Raw genomic sequence first — 24427 nt, forward strand, 5'->3', positions numbered from 1 at the left:
AAAGCCGATGTCCATCATGCCGCCTGTTCTTTTCAGAAAGGGCAGATCCTGACCTCAGTTCCCCAAGTGGAAGCTTGTTTCGGGCTCTCACTGTGGGCACCATTTACTCCAACCTTTACACGGATGTGTATGAAGACGTAATTTCCCCCCCCCCCACCTTCCAACCAGGCTTTTTTTCTTTCTTCCATTTCCCCCTTAGCCGAAGGGGAAGCTCCCCGGTATTTGCAGGGGGGCGCGGAGGGCGTTCAGGGTGACAGCGGCACCTGGGCACACAACTGAGCTACACGCCCCCGCCTCGCTCGCATCATTTGACTCCCAAGAAAACTGTTGATCTCCTCCAAGTGTGAAGCTGAACCTTTGCATTTAGTGCTCGTGGTTCCGTGGCTACGTTTCTCCCTCAGCATTTTTTTTTGTGCTGTATTTCAGAGACCGCCAGGTCCCCCCGGGAGGGCTGGGGCAGGCTTAGGGCGTGGGCTCCTGCGCCGGGACGGGACCGCGGAGCGTTTGAGGGGGGCAGGGGTGGGGGACGTGCCCTTACTTTTTAGCTCCCTGGACTAGGATGGGCTCTAGTATTATTCCTTTTATTATCGGTGTTGTTGTTGTTATTATATCCAATTTAAAATTATGCCTTTGTTACTCGCAAGGAGCCTGTAAATTTACCTTAAACCTGATTTCTTTCCTAGCCAATGGTGTCAGGGGCCGGCTAGCCTGTCCCTCCGGAGCATTAACCCTTGTCGCTAGCTGGAGTGAGTGAGAAGCTGAGGTTTGGCCCTGAGGAGCTGTGTGTGTGTAGATCTGGCACAGCTTTGCTCCCTTAACTCCTGGATCTTTGTTTTGGTGGCGACCAGGGAGAGTAGGGAGCGCTGTGCTCGCACTTCCCTCTGGCTTTTACACACACACACACGCGCACACACACACACAAATCCCCCTTTCCAACTTTCTGCCTTTTGCGCTTCCCTTCCAGTTTTTCACTTCTCAGACCTACTGGCAGCATTTGCCGAGATCTAGATCCCCGCCGTGGTAAGTGATGCTTTTCTCCATTGCAAAACTCGTTCAGCTCTCGACTCGCTGTCCAAGGGATGGGTGTAGAAGTTGTATTTGTTTGGAACAGAATTGCCCAACCCCAGTGGTTTCACGTCAAGCAGCACAGAGTAAAACTATTGTCGTGTATTAACTCTGAATGGGAGCAAACAGACCAAATAATCATTGCTGGCTCAGACAGTAGCAGGGCACTAATGTCATTCTTCTGAAGTTTGCAAAGCAACTTTTTTTTTTTTTTTTGGTTGTTACGGGGAGAGTGAGACTGTTTGGGGTCTGATCTTTATATTTACATTACACACCAGACCATAACAAACTATACAAAGAATGCAGCTGCCATATGTGCTTTGTGAACATACAATTATGATTGGGGGGGATTCAGACATTCAACCTAAATGTTGCAGGCACACTGATACCACCCCGCAAGGTTCGTGCAATACCTGGAAACTCACTTCATATTTGGGGGGAGGGGTTGAAGAGACATCGCGGATTTTAAACCTAGATATTTTTTTTTAATCAACTACAGTAAATGCCTCCTGGATATTTATTTTTAATGTACAGTCTGCAGCTCTGACTGGATCAAATTCACGATTATTCAGATGAGGTTGAATTTGAATAACTTGCTGGTTTCTCTCCCCCGCCCTCCTCCACCACCCTCCCCCTCCTTTTTTTTTTTTTTTTTTTTTTTTTTTTTTTTAAATTGTTTGTTTGCTTCTTGTTTTAAAAATTAAGATATTGAAGAGAACCGCTGAGTCCGGCTGACCTTAGGCTGACATAATTTATCAGGAGACAGTTCGCAAATGAGGACTGGATAAATTAGACACCCTAGTTCTCCGGGTAAAGCACCCGGCTCCCACCGAAAGGGGCCGGCGCTGCCCCGTGGCCCGGGAGCCCCCCGGGCGGCGGCGGGAGGACGGTCCCGCCGGAGGGGCGAGGAGGGGCGCCGGGTAGCGCCAAGTTCAGGGCACTGCCCCTCCGCCGAAAGCCGCCCTTGCGAAACGAGCCCGATAACCGGATGCTAATGATTCCTCTCCCTCGGTTGCCCGCGCCGCGGGTGAGCTGGAGCTGCGGGGCAGGGGCCCGGCGGCTCTAGTTCCGCGCCACTCCGCGGGCTCTGCCCGGGGGCGGAGAGAGGGAGAGAGGGAGCGAGGGGCGGCTCCGCGGCTTCCCCGCCGGCGCGGTTATCGATCTGCGGCGGGGCTGGGCTTGGCGGGCGGCAGCGAGAGGCGCGGGGCCGGGCGGCGGCCCCGGGGACGCGGTGGCAGGGTGCGGGGAAGCGCGGCCCCCCGCCCTGCCTGATTAGCTTGTCAGAGTTTATCTCGTTAAGTTGTGCAGGACGTTACTCACATGACAAGGCACGGGCAAACTCTGGAGAAGGCTTAATCCCCAGAAGTCGCTGTCAAAAAAACCACGCCACACCTCCCTCCCCAGCCCCCTCCAAAAAAAAAGAAAAGAAAAAACAGAAAAAAAAAAAAGAAATCTAAGAGAAGGAAACCGCGTGTTTTAACCGATCATTTGTTGAGCATGTGCGGATACTGCTGCCCTGCTCACGCAGGCTTGCCCGGGGATTGCTGTTTTAGAGACAACGGAGCGTTTCCCAAGAGCAGGCTCCTGTCCTTTTCTCCCCTCGGGAAGAGGTGAGAGCCATTCCCTCCCTACGGCGGGGCGGAAGGGGGAAGGGGCACAGCGAGGGGCCGATCCTGAGCTCCTCAGGCGAAACTTTTGCTGAAGCAGGGCCGAGTTCACAGCCGACAGCAATTTCCCCCTCTCTAATGAGTCGCCGCTGCTAATAAATGATGCCTCTGCTCAGGTTCCTCAGCGGTCTGCAGCTGAGTTCGAGAGAATTTGATCCTTTATTCGAAGATGTGTTTTAATAAAACTGCTGTAACGTTGGCATTTTATTAGGAGGTTATTGTTTCCAAATTAATACCTAATTTATGAAAAATGTCTGTCCTACCAAACTAGAGTCACCTCCATGCACTCCTTTCTTCAGTTACATCCATTTTACAACTAAGAACCTAGCTCTACATTTCCCTGAATCATCAGACCATTAATTTGCTGGGGAGCTGGCTGTGTCACCCAGATGGATATAATTCTGAATAAACTCAGAAGAAATGCAAAAGCATATGCTTTTCTGCTATTTGCTCCCCCCACCTCCCCGGCCTTTTTTTTTTTTTTTTTTTTTTTCTTCCCTCCTTTGTCAGTCTGTGTTGAGCAACACCTTCAGAAACTTCATTATCTAAAAGGCAGACCTAGAGGGCAGGGACTTTGGGAATAGCTCCGTTTTATTCTGAAACTTTCTAAACTTAGAGTGGGGTGGAACATGTCCTCAAATCTGCGCCTTCCAGGAGGAAATGAATGATGTGCCAGACACTTCACTTCTGGTAAAAAAATATAAACCAAATGCTTTAAGTTTTGGAATTCTTTCTCAGGCCCATTTTCTGTTCACATTTTACCATCAGAATGTAGAATATCAGAAGCTGATAAACACTCTACTCAGATGTTTCTGTACATCTCTTGCTCAATTTTATTTCAAGGGGATTTTTACTAACACTTTGTAGGAAAAAAAAATGGACAGACACCCCAAGAGGGTACCTTTGCAGGTTGCAGACCAAGCAAGCTCCAACAGCTCCCGTTAGATATAGACTTGGACGAAGTGTATTATTTCTGAAAGAAGAACTTATATATATATATATATATATATTTTTTTTTTTTTTCCTTCTGCAAATTGGTATTATTTTGCACTGAAAATTTCACCTTTCTTTGACTTTCTTGAATAGGGAAAATTTATACCCAAATTAGCACAGAGCATTGTAACAGAAGGTGGTTGCAGTAGAATTTTAAGTTTTAAGGTAATGCACATTTAAAAAAAATCCTAGTGGAGCAAATGTAGTTTCTGCTTGACATCTGAGAGAACTACCATGTAGGAAATACCCCAAAATACTCATCTGCTAGATAATGTGAGTGATGAATAAAAATCTATTTTGACCAGCTCCGCAAGACAAATCAAGAAACATTGTAAATAGCGTATGATTAATAAATCAAGATTTGTAAATGTGATGCCAGCACCACAGCAGCAGGATACTTTTTTCTATTTATAAAATTGTATAGTTAATTATTCAAGTTTGGGTTTTTATTTTCTTAATTTTATATTTTATTGAGAGTTGTTGAGCCGTTATAGTTCTGATTATTGGCAGGTTTGATTTGGGAAATGGGGTTATAACAGGCAGTTGCATTCCTAATGCAAGTGTCTATGTTTAAATCAAACTCATCATCTTTCACTCAGGTGAGTGAAGCAGGTTATTTGCTTATGGCAATTTTAGCATCAGTTGTATCTTTTTGATCCATTCAGATTTAGTTTTTTATTTTTATTTACCATTATTGCTTGTGGCAGGACTTTCACTGAAGTCAATATCCCTAGTAAAATCATGTAGAATCATCTGGTTAATTTGTTTAAAATACTTGGGATATTTTTAAAAAACTAAAGTAAAAAATTATTTTGTGGTGCTGGATTAGTTTTCTGCTGTGGTATTTGTAGGAGCTCTTTAGTCTGTATGTTTGATCAAAATGCTACGCGGCTCATGCTTCCACAAATATTTTTAATCATACAGCAAATAGCTGAATGTTCCTATAAGGAGCAGTGGACAAAGTCTACCAGGAAGTGTAACTACATTAAACTAGCAAAACACAATGAGGGCTGAAATAAGGGACTGAAAATCGATGGGAGACTCCTGTTGAGTTGGAACAGGCTTCGGGCACAGTATAAATGACTGTACAGGTACAGCACTTTTCATATCTTTCTAGTTTTCCTTTGGTTTACAGCACATTATTTAGAGGTAATGTTCTTGAGCTAGATTAAAATGTATTGATTTGTGTCTGGCACAAAAAGATCTGTGTTTGGATGTAAGTGCCGGTAGGAAGGCTGAACTGGTTGCAGAGCTGAGTGAAATGATATGCTAGGTTCACCTTGTCTGAGCAATGATTGCTTTTAGGATGTTTTAAAACTATGGTTCTTTCAGATAAAGGTGTATTTTTGTATGAATGCAGCAACTATCTAAAATATTTTGTCAGTTCCTTTCCAGTAAACTGACTTTTCAGCTGTATGACTAAAAGTCAGAGAATTGATAGGAATACCGTATTTTTTCTTCTTTGCCAAGGAGTAACAGCAATCAGGGACCCCCTCCCCTCCACCCCCTCAAACTGAGAAGTTTTCTTCAAATGCCCCTTAATAATTAATTCCCTATTAATATTGGACCTTGACTGTGAAAATGCTGTTTTCTGCTAGGAGAACTCAGATGCAGTAAACACTGCTATAGCAAATGGAGGGTTTCTGTTGGGGTATGCTATAAGTGGGTTTTAGTCTGTTCCCAATGGAGCCATAAGTTTAGCATCAGATCTGGCTTAATATCATATTTCTCCTTCTCATGATACTTAGTGACTCTAGCAAAAAGCACAGCTCTTAAAAAAAATCCCACCACTTATAAATACGTGGACTTTCTTATCTAGAACATCTGAGTATTGCTGGAATTTTAAATTTTCTCCCCTAATTTACAAAGGACTTAGAGACTCCCTTACAAACTTAGCTTATTTAGATACTCTTTCCTTTTAAGTCCTATTGTGTACTGAAGCACATTTAATTAAAACATCCTAACAATATGAAATTGTGCAGTGTTGTCACTAGTTGCAGAGAAAGGGCTAAACTCTTCCTGCCTTACTTTGGCAAATCTCCCATTGATATCAATACTATGTTCTTTATGAAGCTCGGACATGTATTTTAAGACCCCACCAATTACAAGGAAATTGTTTTTCTCTTGCTGGAATGTTTGTCTGCTGGCTGACAGTAGGAATCAGAAAGCTGCATGCTCCTAGGTTTTCTGGTCATAAATTAAGAAATGTTAAGATGAAATTCTCGATGTTTCAAAGGGCTGTAAACAAGTTGCTTCTGATATGAGTGCTATGCAAGAACGATCTGGCTGTCCTCTTCCAAGCAGGACTCTGAGTTAAACTGTAGGAAAAGCTCTGAAGCCTTTTAACTTTTCCCATGCCGAAGCTGTCATTCGTGAAAATATTATTTTTACCTGTAGAAGTACGATAAAAGGGCTTTACAATCCGGATGTGTTTATACTCTGTAGGTCTAGTAAAGAAACAAAATTTCCCCTCTGACATGCTCAAATAAACAATGAGCCTATTTCAAGTTCCGCTCAATAAGTGTGTTAAATGCATAAAGTATTTTGAGTAAATGCCATGCAGCTGTTTGGTAGCTTGCAATTACTGTGGTATTGTGTCTGCCTGCGTTGTGTGTACTGCTATAAATCCTGCCAGTGGACACTGCTATTTCTGATGCATCATGTTGGATTTTCTGCAAGTCTATAGGTTTTGTTCCAAGTAGATGAAAATAATGAAACTTTATAAATATTAGATAGTCTTGCTTCAGTGTGTGGTGCTGTAAATCTCTAGAGATTTACAAACTGACAGTGACAACATGAATGCAATTACACTTGATACTATTTTATGAGCTAATTCTATAAAGCAGCATCTCAGCTCTGCACTGACTGTAATTTTTCACCACAACTTTTGGAATGTCCCATGGAACCTTTTAATAGATTAATTATTCGCTCATCCCAAAATAAATTTGCACGTGGCTAGAATTAAACAAAAGGCTCACTACTGCTTCAGGAGGAGTTTTGCCTGAGAAGAAACTCAGGATTGAACCACTGATTTCAGGGCTCAGATTAAAATGCTGAAACACAGTGATATCTGCCAGGAGCTTCAGCTCTGGCTGTGCACTGCAGCCGTACGTGCCCTGCAAAAAAACATTGTACTGCCCTCTGGTCTGTAGAGCTTCTAGGCTGGTGAAGGAGAAATATTTCTTCTCTGAACCTTAGTTCAACAGGTGACTTTGAAATGACCTATGAATTCTTCTACTTTTGTGGAGCTGAGATCAATAGCTAGCGTGGTTCTATGAAAATACACAGAGGTATTTTCTCAAGGCATGCTAATTTAAAAAAAAAAAAAAAAAAAGACCTGGAAAATCACTTGTAGTTTTAGAGGATTCAGAGAACTTTCAGAAAACAACAACTTTGGAATTGTTGTAGCAGCTGTTATAATCTATTATGTAAATCATCTGGGAATTAAAACAAAATATTTTGTAAGGCAGTTTTTGTCAAATAATAAATGTGCTATCAGTTAGACTTAATGTTTTTCCAGGGGTGTTATTATCTGATGCAAGTGAAACCTTAGAGTACTCCTTATTTTGACTGATGAGGATTTAATATTTATTTATAGCTGTGCCAATGATAACACCCGTGTATCTGTTCAAGAGAACATATGTTTCTCAAAATTGGGTGTTGGAACTTACACTGTTGATTCATACCAAGTTATATTTGTCTTTAAGGTGTCACCTAAATATTCTCACCAAATTAAATCAGAGATACTAGGAGATAAATATGTGAAAAAAACCTCCAAAAGCCGTGTCTTTGGTCAGATTGTTATTTACTTTCATGTTCACTTATATGACTATAAGTCCCTTTGCAGAAAGTCAGTGGTTACACTTCCTTGCTTGAGTGTTATAAACCGGCGTTTAAAAGAACAAGAATCAGGCCCTTTAATTCATTTTTGCCCTTCTATATGGGGTATTTGTTGCTGCTGCTGGTGCAACGTGTCAGTTCATCAGCCTGTTGACTAAAGTACAGTATGATTTCACTAATGACTGGGATGCAGACTGCAGATTATCACATTTTGCAAATTAGTGAGTAATCAAACAAACACCATAAAAATCAAGGATACTGCATAATGAAATATACTTTATTCAGTTATTTTTACAACCATATATTAGTTTTAATTATTTGTGTTAATAATTCATTGGGTGCTAACACATGGAATGTGTTTTTTAAAAAAATATGTTTTAGAAGCCAAAGCCCTTGTTGTAGGACTCTCATATTCAGTCCTTTGTGAGAAGATGGGTGAGTGCTTCTTTCTTCACTGAGGGTCCTGTTCCAGAGATAATCCCTGAGAAGATCTTAAAGTCCTTGCAGTCAGCCTGATCCATCCTTGTAGAGAGGCTGAGGATGAGTGGCTGTCACCTTGGGAAGGTCACTGTAGCTGGGCTGGCTGCTTGCCTGTTTTGGCTTCCAAAGAGCTGATGAAGAGAAACTCATTCTGGGCAGATTAGAGCAGGAGCCTGACTTGGGTGCTCTTGGCCACTCACTGGAGGAAATCTACCCGTCCTGCTCCTTCACTTCCCTCCTTCCACCTCCTTTCCCGGTCCCTAGAGCAAGCACAGAGCATGAGTAACACCAGATTGTATCCTTTACCCACCTTTTTCTTGTGTAACAGCTAGTAATGAATCAGGGACTGCAAGCTGCTCTACCAGGCAGCAGTTGCCTGCAGGGAGGGCAGTGGTCTCCAGTTCATGCATCCCTGGGTTCCCTTTTGAGACATCCACCTTCAGCGCCAATTGCTGCCTGCTGCCCAGCTGGGCAGAAATCCTGCATTCTGTGTCTGTGGGATGAATCCAGTCTCTCCTGAGCTCAGTTTGGATCTCTGACATGGAGGAGAACATCCCCCCAGGGTCTTTATTTCTTGCCGTACCTTTAAGAAACATACTGGTTTTTAGAAGTGCCAAGGTAAATATTGTGCGGATGTATCACAACTCTGTGCGATGCTCATGTTCTTTTATTATTTTTTTTTTCCCTCACTGTACATTTATTTTTCTCTTCCATATGCTAGCTTGTCATCTGGCAGTTCCATAAATTTTCACTTGTTAAAACCATTTCTCTTTTTTCCTTGTATTTTAAGTTTGATCCATGAATGGCCTGTCAAGAGTTTTATGTTATTGTAAGCTGAAGTTTGGATGGTAGCAGCGACAGGCCACTAACCATAATTGTGTTGCTGTTACCACTGTAACAAATTTGTGTCATTTAGCTATTTTGAAGCTTGGGAAGTGCATAGAGGCAAATGCAGTACTGATGAATATTTATTACGCTGCTGTGGGATCTTAGGTTTAACCATGTTTGCATGAGTTCTTCAAAACAGTCCTTAAAATGTAGCAGAACAGACTCTGTCTGAAAATGGGGGATAATAGTGAAAAATGTTGCTTTAAAATATTTATGACAGTGGAAGATACTTATTTATATAATTTTAATTGTAACAGTGTTAGGGACATTCTTGCAAAGTGCAGAGTAGGAGGCAGACGCTTGGTCTGACCTGAAGTCAGAACACCAGTGTTTGACAAGATGCTAAGCACCATGTGAGGTACACAGATTTTCTTCATTTGACAGTGTTCAACCGATTGCAGGTCTATGTCCCAAATATCTGTGCTTCTTGGTGACCTTATTAGAGAAAGATAAGTTTTAGCCCCTTCATAGTCTCAGCAGGAGCAGCCTGCTCTCAGCCTGCTCCCATGTCACACAGTCAGGGCAAATGAAAGCTGTGTCCTTCACTGCTTATGAGGATGGTGAGGTATCATTAACCTGCTTGAAACATGATTCCACTGTGTATAAAACATGCTAACAATTTCAGTTTATTGGTAGGTTATTGAAATTTTTAATGGACTTTTTTTTTTTAGATATATTTGAATACAGGCAATAGAAAATCTGTAGACATGAGCCATAATGTTTCCCTCCTTTACATCATAATTGTCTTCTTGAAATAATCTAGAAACTTTTTTCTTCTTTTTTTTTTTCTCATGTCAGTAGTACAGTGTGCCTTGGAAACTTGAGATAATGAATTATATTTCAGATAATTATATTCTTCTTGGAGTGTAGTAACCAGAATGTATCACGTATGGAGGAACAGTGTTAGAATTGATCTTGATTTTTTATTTTCAGGTTAGTGAGAACTGCAGCTACCTAACAACCAGAAGTCACTACAAACGGTTGAGTATGAACCATAAAGGCATTGTGAAGCTTTGCCATAAAAAGAGTACTCTCTTAATCTGCTAAGTCTGACTGTCTGTCAGTGCAGCTGGGGACAAACTGGCCTGATCAGACTTAACCCTTCGGCATCAGTGCACCCATGTCAAGAACGACTTATATTTCAATCATTTTGCAGGTTTAAGCGGGGGCCAAATAGAACCCAGGTCATCCAAAGACTCCTACAAACACACAGCTGACTTTCTCCCCTTCAAACCTAGCCAATGGTTGTGCTTTTTCCCTTGGCAAGTGGGTGTGTGAGAAATATGACTATTTCTAAATAAGAAAACCTCAGACATTTACATGAGAACATCTCTCAAGGTCATAAAATATGTGTGCCGAAGACAAAAGGATAATAATTTGACCATAATTTGTGTGGGGGCTTTCAGCAAGAAAGTGGAATGCATATTTTAAATACATTTTTTTGTCTAGTAATTTAATTTCTCAGGAAATGCTGCCATTAATATTTTATTTTGAGCACTGGGGTGCAAGTGGTATTACCCATGTTTCTCTTTACTCCTTGACAGTACATTCAACACCAAACACTTGTTCCAGTAACATATTTGTCCCCTGGTAAACGCATTTTTTTTTTGTTTTTTTTGTTTTCTTTTACTTTGTCTCTCTGTCTTTCCTCCCCCTCCCACCCAGCATCCCTCACTTATAAAAAGAACTAATGTTTAGAAAGGCTGGAAAAATAACAAGATGGAGTGACACATGAAAAACTGTGATTTTTCCCAGTGAAATTAGAAACAGGGTCTCTTTAACATGGAAATTTGATTTCTTCACAATTTGAAGACTTATTTCTGCAACTGTCACATACGTAAAATTTCCAGTGAAGTCAAAGAGGCCTTTGAATACAAAGAAACAGCACAATCAAGCTCTGAATATATATATTCCATACGCCTTTCTCTCTCTCCCAGTGATGTACATGCTACAGTAATTTCATTCAGATAAAACTGTCATAATTTTAATTTTTACAGTCCTTAAACTGTTTAAAATAATAAAATTAATAAAAACAATTTATGAGAATAACAGCTCATCTTTGTGAGAACATTTAATTAGCGTCTCCATTTTTTATTTTAAACTGAAATATGAAATATTGCATTGTTAGGACATCCTTGAATGATATCCTAGATGTATTGTTTGTTTGGAATGGCTTGAAATCACACAACTTTACTGAATTATAACCAGATAAATATATCTAAGCCCGAGGGCAGGAAGTCCTGGCAGCTGAGACGTGGGGAACATGCAGTTTGTCCATACAAGATTCTTCTGTTCCCTTTTACTAATAAATCTATTAGAAGGCTTTGTTTTCACTCTCTGCATGATAAATAAAGTCTCTGTCTATGGTACCATATTAGTGCTTGGTACTGATGCTTGTAACTCCACCTATTCTCATGGAGAGATGAGACCTCTGTGAACCAAACCTCATCAGGTCAGGTTTTGTTTGGGTTGGTGCCTATTCTGAAGCAGGGAAAATACCGCATATCAGAAGTATTATGGGATTGATGAATCACACCTCGGCTTCAGAAGGCCATCTGCAATAGTTATTTGAGCTGCCAGACCACCCACCTCAATTTTGGATTTTCCAGAGTGTCTAGTTTTATTTTCTATTTACCCATTTTAATTCTGCTTTCCACCCTGTTGCCCCCCCCCCACCCGAATCTCCCTTGAAAAAATCAGTTCAGAGGAGGCTGTAAAAAGTCAGGGTAGCACCCTCTGCATGTTCATACAACTCTCCGTTCAGTTGGACCTTTTGGTAAACAATATTTCTTGCATGACAGAGCATGTATGTGCTGTGTGGCAGACATTTTTATGAGGTAACCTAGGACAGGGCTAATCACATCACCATGTCTCAGGTTTTGACCTTATCACTGTTGTGCACTGAGCCTAAAAATTGGACACTGGCAACCACGTTACAGGAAAATAAATGGGAAATGACATTTTAGCTAAGAAGAGTAAGTGGATTTTATTTTATTTAAACATAAGGTCCTATGACTTTTATTTATTGTTCTTGTATGAGTGTAATTAAATAGCTGCCATGTTGCCATGTCAAGTGATAAAAAAAAAAATAAAAATGGAGCTGTTTCTCTAGCCAGGACCCAAGTCATGGTTCTGCAGCTGTTTTACGTTCAGGCCTTTTAGTGAAGCCAGTGGAAACTACCTGGAAAGCAATGACAGAATAATATTCTTATGTGAAACTTCATTTATAACATCTGTAATAGAGCAGGCTAAATCATACCTCTGCCATTTAAAATCATAAATAGTATGTTAGCTTTTAAAAGCAACATTTGTCCTTTTGAAGTCTTTTGCTCTCAGGTTGCTTTAAGAAAAGCCTCAGTAGATCCCCTTTGTACAGTGGTTTGATTATGAAAAAATTACAAAATCTTCAATACATATACAATGAGAAACAGTATATAAATATGAGCTTGATAATTTGTTATTGGCATCAGAAACAGACAAATTTGTTGATACAAGCATCATTGTTTCCCAAGGATTTAATAATATAAGCCATTCTTATTTGATTACCTATATATTACATATATATTTTTACATGCATGTGTATGTATGTGCACACATGTAGAATGGTGACATAATCTTTAATAACCTGTGCCAAAGAACATAATCTTTCACTGATGCACTAAGCCTCTTATTTCATAGATACATTGGCACCTTTTACAGTGATAGCCTGACTGTACAAAATGAGAGAAACTGACAGTGCTGGTAAGGATCTTTCTTAACACAAGGTAGAAATAATTCCTGAAAATTCAGGAACAACAACACGTATTACTGCAAATCGGAAAATAACAGTTACTTGCAAAATCCTAGGCTGCAGAGAGGGATGTGGTTTGGAGGGCAAATTGACCACAGCTTCCAGTGTAAAATCATCTAAACCAACCAAAACACCAGGCAGCCAAATCTGATCCATGTGTGTGTGACCTGCAGAGCCCCGGAAAACCTGTGAACTGTGGCCAGGCTCAGGCAGCTCCTCCTGGGGCACTTACAGGGAGATGTTGAGGCAGGACCTGAGAAAGAAAGAATCTCATGTTCAGGAGAAATGGCTGCACTGTATATGGTTTCATGATTAAACTCTGACTCCAGTGAAAAATTCTCCGTCCTTTCATCCCCTTGTACTTTTCCACACCACTCACCTCCAGCACGGAGCTCCCACAGCTCCAGCAGCCGCACCCACCGTGCCCTTCCACTGGGTCCCTACTTCAGTCCTGGGGCGGGCTGGTCCCCAGACTTGCCGAGGTGTCTTCTGCCAATCCCTGTTCCAGCAGCCACCTGGAGACCAACTGCTGAGAGAGGGCTTGTGAGGGGACCTCTGGATAAAGACTGTTTCTGCTTGGGAGAAATGAGCAGACAAGGCTTCTCCCAGCACCTGTCAATCAATCACATGGAACACACAGACCAGTGGAGAGCCCTGGAAACCCTTGGCCGTCGTTTACACTAACACAGTTATCTTTCCCTGGTGTTGTCTGAGAGAAGCAGGTCCCAGATGTTACCTGCTTAATAATTATCCCGTTTCCCAAGGACAAAGCTCCCTGCAGCTCCTGCACTGAGGGCCGAGCAGACACCTATGGCAGCTCCTCAGGGCTGTGCTTTGCCACCGGCAGCTGACAGAGCACATTGAAATGGCTGCTCCTCGTGTCCCCACCTCCAGGAAGGACAAATTTGTTAAGGTCTGATTTTATTTTTTTCTTCCCCAGTTTTTTATTAGGTGAAATAGAATTTGAGAGCCACAGTGCTCTAAAACAAGTATAAACATAATTTTGCTGTCCTTGCTTTGTCCTGTGTTGATGCCACTTGTCATAAACCAGAGAGAAATGATTTGGTCTGAATTTGCATCCCACGATATGTGAAGATTTCAGATGTTCGGGACAAAGCCTGTTCTGTCTGCTCCATGCAGGTATGATGCACGGGGCAGAGGATGGCTCATTAGGGTGATTAGTTGCAGTGATACAAGGATGAAGAAAACAATGTGGGGGCAATGCTAATGTTTCCTCCTACCTTTCAGTTTATTGTGACCAATGTTACAAAGGGATTGGTGTCCTCTAGAGCCTAATTCTTATCTCACACAGGTGACATAGATATTAAAAACACGGTAATTGACCTCTCCTGACATAACCAAGTGGACTCAGATTCATTCTGAATTGGACAAGCTTATCCACAACTTCCAGATGTTGACAATGCAATTGGTCCCTATGTGGAAAGAAAGAGAGGTGATTTTTCAAGCCCATATTAAATTTCCATGCTCAAATCCTTCTTTGTTTTAACTTTGGCCACATGCTGGCATGTCATAGTGATAATTAGACATTTTGTTTTTTGAGTCATATGTAGAATCTGCACCCAGCTCATTGACATATGAATGAATAAGATGCTGGAAAAAAAGAGGGTGAATACCTCCATTACAAATGTTGTAAATAACTGGTCTTAAATAAAAATATATGGAGAAAACAGAAAAAGTGCTATTAGATACACCTTTGCTGTCTGCAGTAGAACACAAGACAGATTTACAACATTAATTATTTCCACCAGCTTTGAGCCTGAAATATGAATATGCCAGCTATTTAATTACTAATTTACTTAAAAAAATCTCTAATTTATTAAAATATCATTATGTGTATTGGAAAAAAGTTAAAAGTCAAAGCTATATAGCTGCTGAGGTAAAATTCACAGTTATTGTCTGCTGAATGTGATGGAAATTGAATTTGTCAGGAAGCTGATTGATATCTAGAAGTGTTTTGTTTTCAGTGACTGGCACTGCAGAGTTACAACCATCTATCATCTAACAGGTAATTAGTCAGATTTCTCATCATGAGCCTTCAATCCTGCTGTTTTATTATTGAAATGCCACAAACCAGTAGGCATATGAATGCAGATAAAGTTCTCTGTCATGGTCTTAAGGGCAAAGACAACATTTTGTAACTCAGCTGTAGTAAATTTGAATAAAAGTCACTGAAATGTGAGGCATGATGTTAATATATATGGGAAGAAGAGATCCTGGAAAACATCAGTGTTGACTTTTTCTCTGCAAAACAATATTAAAATCTTTAGTTTTGCAATCTACATGTAGAGAAATACCTCCCTGTACAGAAGGCAGTTGGCAGGGACAGAAGACTGGACCTTAAAAGGGTAAGGTGGAAATCAGGGTTTAGCTCTCAGAAGTGCCATGTCCCTGTCCATCCTTGGTGGTAGATGTCAGCTCCTCCCATGCAGGAGCCTCAGGTTCTCCCTAGTGGTTCCCAGAGAAGCCAGTTCTGCTCCTGCATACATCTGTGGGAGCTTTCACTTTTCTCTAAAGAAAGCAGGGCACAACTCACTGTGCTTGGCCCCATTTGAAAGTGGATGGGAGTGGAGTTTGGGCCTCAGGCCACAGAGCCCACATTTAAACATCATTAGCTTTCTTGGGAGGTTGTTGTAAACTCTTTGCATACAGTTGAGTGCATGTTTGAGCCACCGGTTTGCTTTAATAAAAAAAGGATAACATAAAATACTTGATAGCACAGTTGTTACCTACATTACTGAGATAAAACTGCTTTTTTTTTTACACACCCCTCCTCTTCTCCTCTCATCTCTTCAAAGTGTTCACTGTAGATGATAGAACAGCAATTGAACAACCATTACTGGGTAAGGATATAAAAAAGTAAAAATAAACTGTTACTAGAGCTTCAGGAAAATAAGCAAGATGAACTGATTACACTTCTAAATGTGTTACACTCTGAATTCTGACTCTGTACTCAATGTTTACAAGGAAATTGTAAATGCATTGCTGTTCACCCTCAAAATATTGCTTTTGTAATCGAATGCAACTCCATGAACTAATATTAGTAAAAGCTTATTTAATGTTTGGTTTTGGGACTAATTGCTCTAATCCAGCTGCACAACTAACTCACAGCACTGGGATACCAGCAACCTTGGTGGCTTTAGGACATCAAAGCAAATTTTTGTTAAGCTTAATTCTAAAGTGGAAAAAAACCTACAGGTTTTGGGTGGAAGTTTGGGTTCATAACATCCCAGCCCTCCCCAGCAGCCCTTAGTTCTTAATGAATCGTAAAGTGTTTTTTTTTCTTGAGAACTTCCACTGTTGAATATGCAAATTTTAATATACTTCTGTAATCCTGATTTAGAAATGATAATTCTGATACAGTGTTTATGAAGCACACTAGACAACAACTGCTAAGCAAGTTAGCTAACCATACTAAAAACTGTTTTGATCCAAAATGTCAAAACATTTCTAGAATGAATAAACTGTCCATTTGGTATCATGTGTTTAATGATTCAAATAATTTGACAGTAGTAGGATTTAAATCACAGTGTACGTTTTCAGATAACATGTATGTCAATATTGTATTAGGGTATTTAATTTGCAGTTGTTCCTTAAGATTATCTTGTGTTGCAGAGCCAAGTAATTTTGAATTATGAGTTTGTTGCATGTGCTTGAGCTGACACTGTCACGTGAGCAAGACGCTGAGACATGATTAACAGTGAAAGAGAGGAGTGTATATTAAAGAGACAGCTGAAATGTGAAAGAAAGTAGCTCTTGTTCCACAGAGTAAGTTTGTCATAGAGAAGGATCAAGACTTGGGAGTTCTGAATAACCCCAAACTTTTGGGGAGAGTGAAATGGAATTTACACTTTGTGGCTGAGACCCATCTTTCAAGTAAATGCTCCCTGCAGAGAGGATCAAATAACCCCTTGATGGAAAATGCAAATATAAGCCCAACCATGAGCCACAGCTTTTCTTTACTCTCCTTCAGTGCAAGAGGTCTGTTTTATGTGAGATCTGGGTAGGTTGTGTGCTTGGGCAAACTCACCCTGTTGAACTGTTTGTAAACAAATCCCTTATTTCTTGTGCCGTCATCTTACAGCCCAGCCCTTACAATCCATACAACAACGAGGACAAATTCCTGTCTTGAGAGGATGCAGTGAAAAGAAGGTGCAGATAAAGATCAGGAGTCATACATGAAATCAGAGTAATTGAAAAAAAACACAACCCAAACTGGCAGAACATCAGGTGACTGTCAAAACAAGGTGCCACATATTAGCAGTAATAAATAACCCAGAAATCTCACTTCATGGAAACAAACAAATGTAAACACTGAAGACAGCAAATGCTAAACACTAATTAGATATAACTGCATTTTCAAAATGATTTAATGGAGAACCATTCTCTGGCACTGCCCTCCTGGACACCTGGGCAGAGGCAGTCAGCTCACCCTCTGGCCCCCAGACTTTGCAAAATGCCAGTGAGGAACTAGGGGCCAGATCAGGGAAACAAGAAGAAAGGAAACCTCTTCTCAGGCACAGCAGACCTTGGAAGCTCACATCTGACTCTGAAGGTGGCTTTCTTGTTGCTTCATTCAGGGTCTCCTTTCTTGCATGGAGCTAACACACCTCATGGTTCACCCAAATGCTCTATCTGGAAAGCTTGGCTGCCCCAGGAACACGGCTGGGGCACCAGCAGGGAATGCTGGGCCATGGAGCAATAGCAGAAGTTTGCATTTCTCTAGGTTATTACAGATTAACAGGGTTTTTGCAGGGATGTTCCTAAGCAATAGGCCACCAGCTAAGTCAGGGTTGCTGAATGTTTGTTTGCAAAAGTGAGTCACAGTCGCTGTCAATGCAGTGAGCTAGTTGCATGTAACTCTGCTACTTTCAAGCAGCTCAGGTAAGTTGTTGATGCAACTGCTGACTCTGGCATTGCATATTATAATTTAAACTACTTAATACTGCTTCTGGCTGTGCCTGTTCCTTCAATGAGCAGCTAGCAGTTTAAATTTTAAGAGATCTGACGTATCAGCATTTTGATTCTTGCTTTTCTTTTCCATCTCCCATCAAACAAGCACCCAGCTGAGGGCAGGAGATCAGGGCTGGCCCCTAGTGAAATGTCAAGATGCCTTATTCTTAAGCAGTCGCCTTTGGACAGTTGTCACCTGAACACAACAAGGGCTCTCCTAAATGGCTGTTAACCATCATTTGCATCAATAGCAGCTCCCCTTGTTATTGTCTCATTGGTCTCAACTGAGCAGCTTTGTGCAGTCCAAATCTCCTTCTCCCTCCTCCCATCTCCTTGGGGTTTATGGTCTGTCTCCAGGCACTAGTAAGATTCCTTATTCATGCAGTGCCATCTTCTGCCTGGCACTTGACAACCAAGAGGTGTCTCAGCCCCATAGCTCAGAGGGCTCTGGCCGCTCCCTGCTCAATGTCTCAGACAGGCTGCCCGGTGTCATTGGCACAGCATGGGCCACAGTGCCAGGAAAAAAATGGGGTTACCCTGACTTTCTGCCTTCTCTTCATAGGCTGCTGCCAGGAGCTGCCACCTCAGTGGCTTCACTACAAACCCCCATATAGCCATAATCTGACAGAACAGGCCTGTAACAGCAAACACCCTTAAATCCCCTTAATTTTGGGGTTTTGTGGCTTGGCTCTCACTGTGTGGATGAATAACATTCTTACAGCCTTATTTAGACACAAGTACAAAATAAATGGCAGTGATCAAATGGGAGGTGACACGTTACAGACGTCTGGTGGAACAAAAGTGACAGTGGTGGAGGGTCACAGGACAGGATTCTTCTCGTCTCTGTGCCTTACATTCATTTTGGTAGAGGCAAGATTGATTTTTAAGTGAAGTTTCAAAGCACCAAGTCTTTAGAACGAATGTTTGGAACAGATTATTTTCCCCTTGACATTAGATTAATTAAGCCACTGAAATATGAAGTGAAGGGTAAAGCCAAGCCCACCAGCAATAGGAAGCATCAGCCAGCAGGTATCCAGTGTCTGCTTTTCTCTCACCTCTCAATTGCAATTTTGACTTCCTGTTTAGAGTGACAATGTGCAGGTTGTTGTTTCAGAAGATCTGGTAGACAGCTGCTGGTGTCTGAGCAGGGCACGTCCCCTGGTGCTTTGTGGGGCACAAACCCCACGTGTTCATCTTGTGCCCATGGGAGGTGTCCAGGGGTGGCCAGTGTCACCTGCTGACACAGAGCTCGTTCCCCTTGCCTAGGGAAAATAATTTGGCCCCACTTTCACCCAGGCACATCCCAGCTCCAGGCACCTGAGCCAAATACCTGGGGCTTAGCTGGTACCCTCGGGGATAATGCAAAGTGACGCGCTCGCCGAAGGGCAGCTCAGTGGTTGCAAAATGGATAATGTATTAACGTTCCGGTATGTTTATTAAATACTTAACAATGTAATTTTTTTGAAGACTATCCTAGCATTGCTATCTTCTTGCATGTGCTTAGTTACCATTTTAAACAACTACAAAACAGTGACATGTGGTACTGAAGATTTTCTAAGCATCCCAAAGCAATATATGTGTGTGATATATGACATCCTTCCATAAATCCTAAATTTACACAGTATGCTAATGCTTGATTCCATAATTTCTTTTAAAAATGATTATACCCTGCTGCTAAGAGCAAAGGCATACTAAAATCAGTTTTCTATGCTTTTCCAACAATGAAATGCAAGCCAGCACACCACATAACCAATACTTACCATATGTTAGAAGATAATCCAGTAGGCTTCAGACACTGACATGATTTGCTTAAATAAAAATCCCTTTTTTAAAGCAGTAACAACAACCTACCATTTTTATTATTCCTTTAGTGACCTACCATAGAAACACTAATATTAAATATAAATATTTTTATTGTAAATCAGTCTAGTCTATTTTCATTGCCTTTAATGTGGGATGGCTGTGGCTTAGTTGCTAGGCTAGAGGAAAAGGAGCTGCAATTAAATCACTGGGTTGTTCGAAGAAATTCTCAAAACCAGAAAATATTCAGCAGATCAAAAGAAGCCTAAAGAGTAGCTTGAAGATTTCTCTGGTATTTTGGAGATGAGATGAAACAGTTCAATTTGGTATTAAAATAATTAAATGTAGTCTAGAAAAACAGCTATAAAATATTTTTGTAAAGCAGTGATGTCTCTTAAGTACTGTTCATTGCTTTCCCATTCTGTACCAATTCTGAGACTTAATATTAAGCACGTGCTTAAGTGTTTGCAAATTTGGGGTTTAAGGAAAGAAAATGTGAAATGCAATTTTTTATAGTGAAAGGAATGAATGCATCTGACAGGTTAAGATTAAGGCTTTATGCACTAATGTGGCATCTTTCATTGTTACAGAATGATAAGAAAACAGAAAAATTGCATGTAGAAAGTAGAAGCCTGCAAATATATGAATTCCCTTCTTTTCAGAATCACCAGGGAAAACATACTTGATCTCAAGCTCTGCTCATAGGTGGAAAATAAAAAATTTAAAGATGAGATACTTCCAATTTTTCTCCAATCATTAGGACATCAGGGTTGAACTCTTGGCCCCACAGAAGTCAGTGATAGGCAAATGAGTGGAAAATACAGGTCTAAAAGAAATTTATAGCTATTATCACTAGACCATTTCTCTCACATTATAGTTTTAAGCACTGTTATCATTTCAAGTCATGTCATTACACAATCCTTAGTCAAACATATTTGCACCTGTGAGGCAGTGCTTTATACTGTCTTTTAATGCAAAAATGATGTAATAAATCTCAGCACACTGGATTTACTGACAGACCAGTTTCTTCAGTTAGATGCGCCTAAATTTCTGGTGCCCTCTTTCTCTGACCAGACTGTTCCAGCTGGACCAATGATTGGTTTTATTGAATAACTGACAGAGCAAAACCAGTAGTTATGGGGATACATGGAGTGCTCCCAGTGGGAGCATTTGGCACTATGTAGAAATATTTGTAATAGAAGGATTTGGCATGTTTCCAGCATCTGCAAAAAATGTAGACTCCTCCTTTACTCCCAAAATATGCAAAGGGTTTACTGCCGAGAACAGAGAAATGTGGGAACTCAACAACTTGACACATTGATCCCCTCCCAAATTGCCCACAACTGCCTACGTGCTTTGGAGCACCCTCTGAAAACCCCAACATGTGGATTAAGTGTTTATTAGCTCTTTTTCTAATTAATAGCAGAGTGGATTATTTTGCTTATTATGTAGTTAGCTATTTATTGGGCCAGATCCTCAGCTGGTGTTAATCAGCATAACTATTGATCTTGTTAGAACTACTCAAATTGTATCAGTCATAATTTTGGATATTTGACTTTATGTCATTTCATTATAGTACCCTGGAAATTACAAACGGAAACATATCTTTAAATATTTATAGCTATATATTTAAATTCAGAATTTTGATGAGTGCAATAAATTATGCACTGAAATTAATTTTGGACTAGATTTTGTAGGAACAAAATATGATTCATTCTTTCAGCTGCTGGAGTAATTTTGTATAAATGTATTTAAAATTACTGAGAGAATTCTATTGTGAAATAATCCTATTGAAATTAAAAGCTGCATTATAAAGCACTAACTAGCCAACCAATATTTTTTCTTTTTTTTGATGTTTGGAAAATATCACAGGTTATCTCAACCTTCTGTTCAGTCAAAGCTCTCATGTTCATTTTGTTATAACCTGCTTTATTAAAGATACAGTAAGCAGATACTTTTCTGTAGTATTGAAAATTAGATTATATTAATAATTTATAATCTCAGATTACAAATGTACACCTGGAAAAAAGGGCCAACAAAGGACACAGAAAATTATATGAATGTCCAATGGTAGGATTATTACATTTGGGAAAATGTAATAGCACAATAATCTCAGCAAAACTTATGACATGAAGACTTGGATGCCACTTTCAGAACGTTCAAACATGTAATCCGTGTTGCAGCCAGTCCCAAATCCTGCCCTGGTAGAAATGTGGGCTGTGTGCCTGTTTAAAATGAATGAATGTATACACATGTAGAGGTGTGCTAGGATTCAGGGAGGGTTTTTAAGTGTACTTAGACTCCTAACTCACTTAATAAATCAAAACACCTAAATACATTTAAAAACTGACCATTTGTAAAATTCACAGGACTCATGCAATTGCAGCATAAACCTCCACCTGGTTATGCAAAGAGGCGTGTGCTTGTCAAACAGGAAATTCTGGCTTGAATAGTAATTCCCAATAATTGTCATATTGTTTTTTCCTGTTGTTCATTCTCTGAGAGTAGGAAGAGCCTGGGGATAGCTAAGTCCATCTAGCAGAGGAAACAACCTGCGTGTGCGTGGTGAGAAAAAGGGCTGTGGTGTGTCTCCTTACGGGCATCTGAGGTAGCATAATTACATGCCCATGTGATAGTGTCACTTTCCAAAAAGGTGATTGATTTACAGCTTAATGAACCATAGTAAAATGAAAGCGTGTCCCTCATAGTTACCTGTATCATGCTATCACAGATGAGACTGATTAGTCACATAGACTGAGAGGCGTATTACTTGTATTCCTGCATTTTAGTCACACGAGGATTTACTCTCCCAGCTGCTTTTAATGAGAGTTGCATGGCTAAAGCCTACTCTCCTCTTGAGGATCTTTGTGGGGAACCAAGAATATGCTAACAACGAAAGCATTGGCTCAGAAAGTCATAAGTTAGAGGTGATAAATACTGTGTTTTTCCTAATTCATAAGCAGGATGTAGTCCTCTAATACAGAAGCTGGTTTTAAACTATGATGCAAACTGATGGTCAAGAATGTATAATTATAGAGGTAAAATAAACTCAAATTGTAAGAGGTTTGAATGATCTTTCAATGTGGTGTATATCAGATTTTTCTTATGCCACTTTACCCTTATTTTCCTGTCTGTACCATGATATTTAGACTTGTTTTACAAACAGATTATCACTGAATTACCTCGTAGCAACTATAAAATGCATTGTACATACACAGATTCCTCCTGATATTTGTGGGCTGTGATCCTGCTGTTCATTGTGTGGTCAAGTGCTGGAAAAGTGGCTTCTGGACAGTTTCAGTGAATGGCTCTATGTGCAAAAATGACTGCTTCTGAGGCTTAGCATGTATGTAGGACTAAGCCGTGCTTTGTACAGGGACAACACCCAACCCAGGTATCTGGTACTTCAGTGTCAATAAGGAAACACCTAGTGATCACCTGTGTCACATCAGGCATTTTTTTTTCCTGCTTCTTGATTCCTGCCTATACTGCGGAAACTTTTAAACCTACTCACTCATTAGATCTTTTGTCATCAGTCCAAATGCAGAGTTCAGTTGGGGTGAAAGTTGTATCCACAATGACTCTTGAAGAGCAACAGAATTATCTACTAGCAGGAGAAACCCATTTCTGCAGAAGGCAGAAATTTCTTGAAAGTCAGCTCAAGGCTTTGTCTACCTGTACAGTGTTTGTTGGAGTAGCTTCATCAGCAGACCTTCCTCAGGTAAATTCACTGTATACCAGCAAAAATGTCCTTTTGTCAGCATAGCTTCTGCTAGTTCTCCAAGTGGAAAACTATGCTGACAAAAGAACATTTTTTGACAGGAGGGATATTTGCCCTTATAATACCACCAAAATTACAACCCCCGTCTGACAGATACAGCAACTAAAAAAATCAGCTTTCCTGTGAGCTGCTACTGGAAGTAAGCGGCATCTCAAAACTTATCTGCCCTTCCAAGAACAAGATATATCTCTTACATAGTCTTTGTTGCCATAAACACTTAACTCTGCATATTTTCCATTTTAAAACCGGAGGAAAGCAAAAGCCCTTAACCCCAAATCCTGCACTTCAGACAGCTCTTTCCCTTAGAAGTAGGAGGGACGGGGAGCACAGGAGACAGCTGCCCTGACTCATCCTCCACTTTGCACCACTCAAAGACCCCTGAATGCTGTAATGAGGGTTACAGTACGATTTACAGAGGACCTAAGATAATGCCACAGATGTGGAAAATAACCAACTTTTCTCTTTGAGGTATCTGTGGTCAAACTGATACAGATGTGTTCACATTTTATTTCTTCAACTTATTTCATTTCTTCAACTTATATTTTGGTAATTCATCTCTGAAAAAGTGTCTGACCCTTCTAGGCTGGGACTGATACGCAAGAACCCTGGAACAGTCTAGTTTAACTGGTCCTTGTTCAATAGCAAACTTCCTTACAGATGCAAACAACTTGCTTTTTATTTTCACCACAAAACCTTGTCCTCTCACATTTCTTAGCTTACCTGTCATTATATTAAAGATCCATCTCCATGGTAAGTTCTGACACAGCTTTCTCATTAAGCACCATATAAGACTGTACAGCCAGGGAGAGGTTCTTTGCTGTATTTCAGACTACTGTCACATAAGAAACTGAGCTGCTAAGTATGGTAGCCACACTTCAGTTGGCATGCTTTGAACATGTGACTGCCATCACTTCACATAAAGCCAGGCAATCAGCAGGAGTTCTAATCATTACTAGACAGTTTATTTTCACATTATTATTCATATAGCATTTTATTTTGGAATTCATATTGCTGAATGGGTTAGTAAAGTTTAAATTAGACAAAATAATGATAATCAAGACATTGTGCTGACTGTAGAAGACGTAATTTGATTCTCTGAGAATTTGGTGAAGGGAGAGGGAACAAGAACTAAGTTTAAAGTAACTGAGATTT

At 40.5% G+C, this 24427-nt stretch overlaps 2 long non-coding RNA genes across 2 annotated transcripts in view; both read left to right on the plus strand.

Annotated features, from left to right (window-relative positions):
• Window positions 1-539: 539 nt before the first annotated feature.
• Window positions 540-24427, plus strand: part of LOC127387942 (uncharacterized) — a 50229-nt gene continuing 26341 nt past the window's right edge. The window contains exon 1 of the long non-coding RNA XR_007890239.1: window positions 540-1020. This is a non-coding gene — a long non-coding RNA (uncharacterized LOC127387942). The remainder of the gene's footprint in view (window positions 1021-24427) is intronic.
• Window positions 7006-10969, plus strand: LOC127387943 (uncharacterized). The gene is made up of 2 exons (XR_007890240.1): window positions 7006-8663; window positions 9867-10969. It is a non-coding gene; the product is annotated as an uncharacterized LOC127387943 (long non-coding RNA).

Source organism: Apus apus, chromosome 8 (genome assembly GCF_020740795.1).
Source record: "Apus apus isolate bApuApu2 chromosome 8, bApuApu2.pri.cur, whole genome shotgun sequence".
NCBI classification, from domain to species: domain Eukaryota; kingdom Metazoa; phylum Chordata; class Aves; order Apodiformes; family Apodidae; genus Apus; species Apus apus.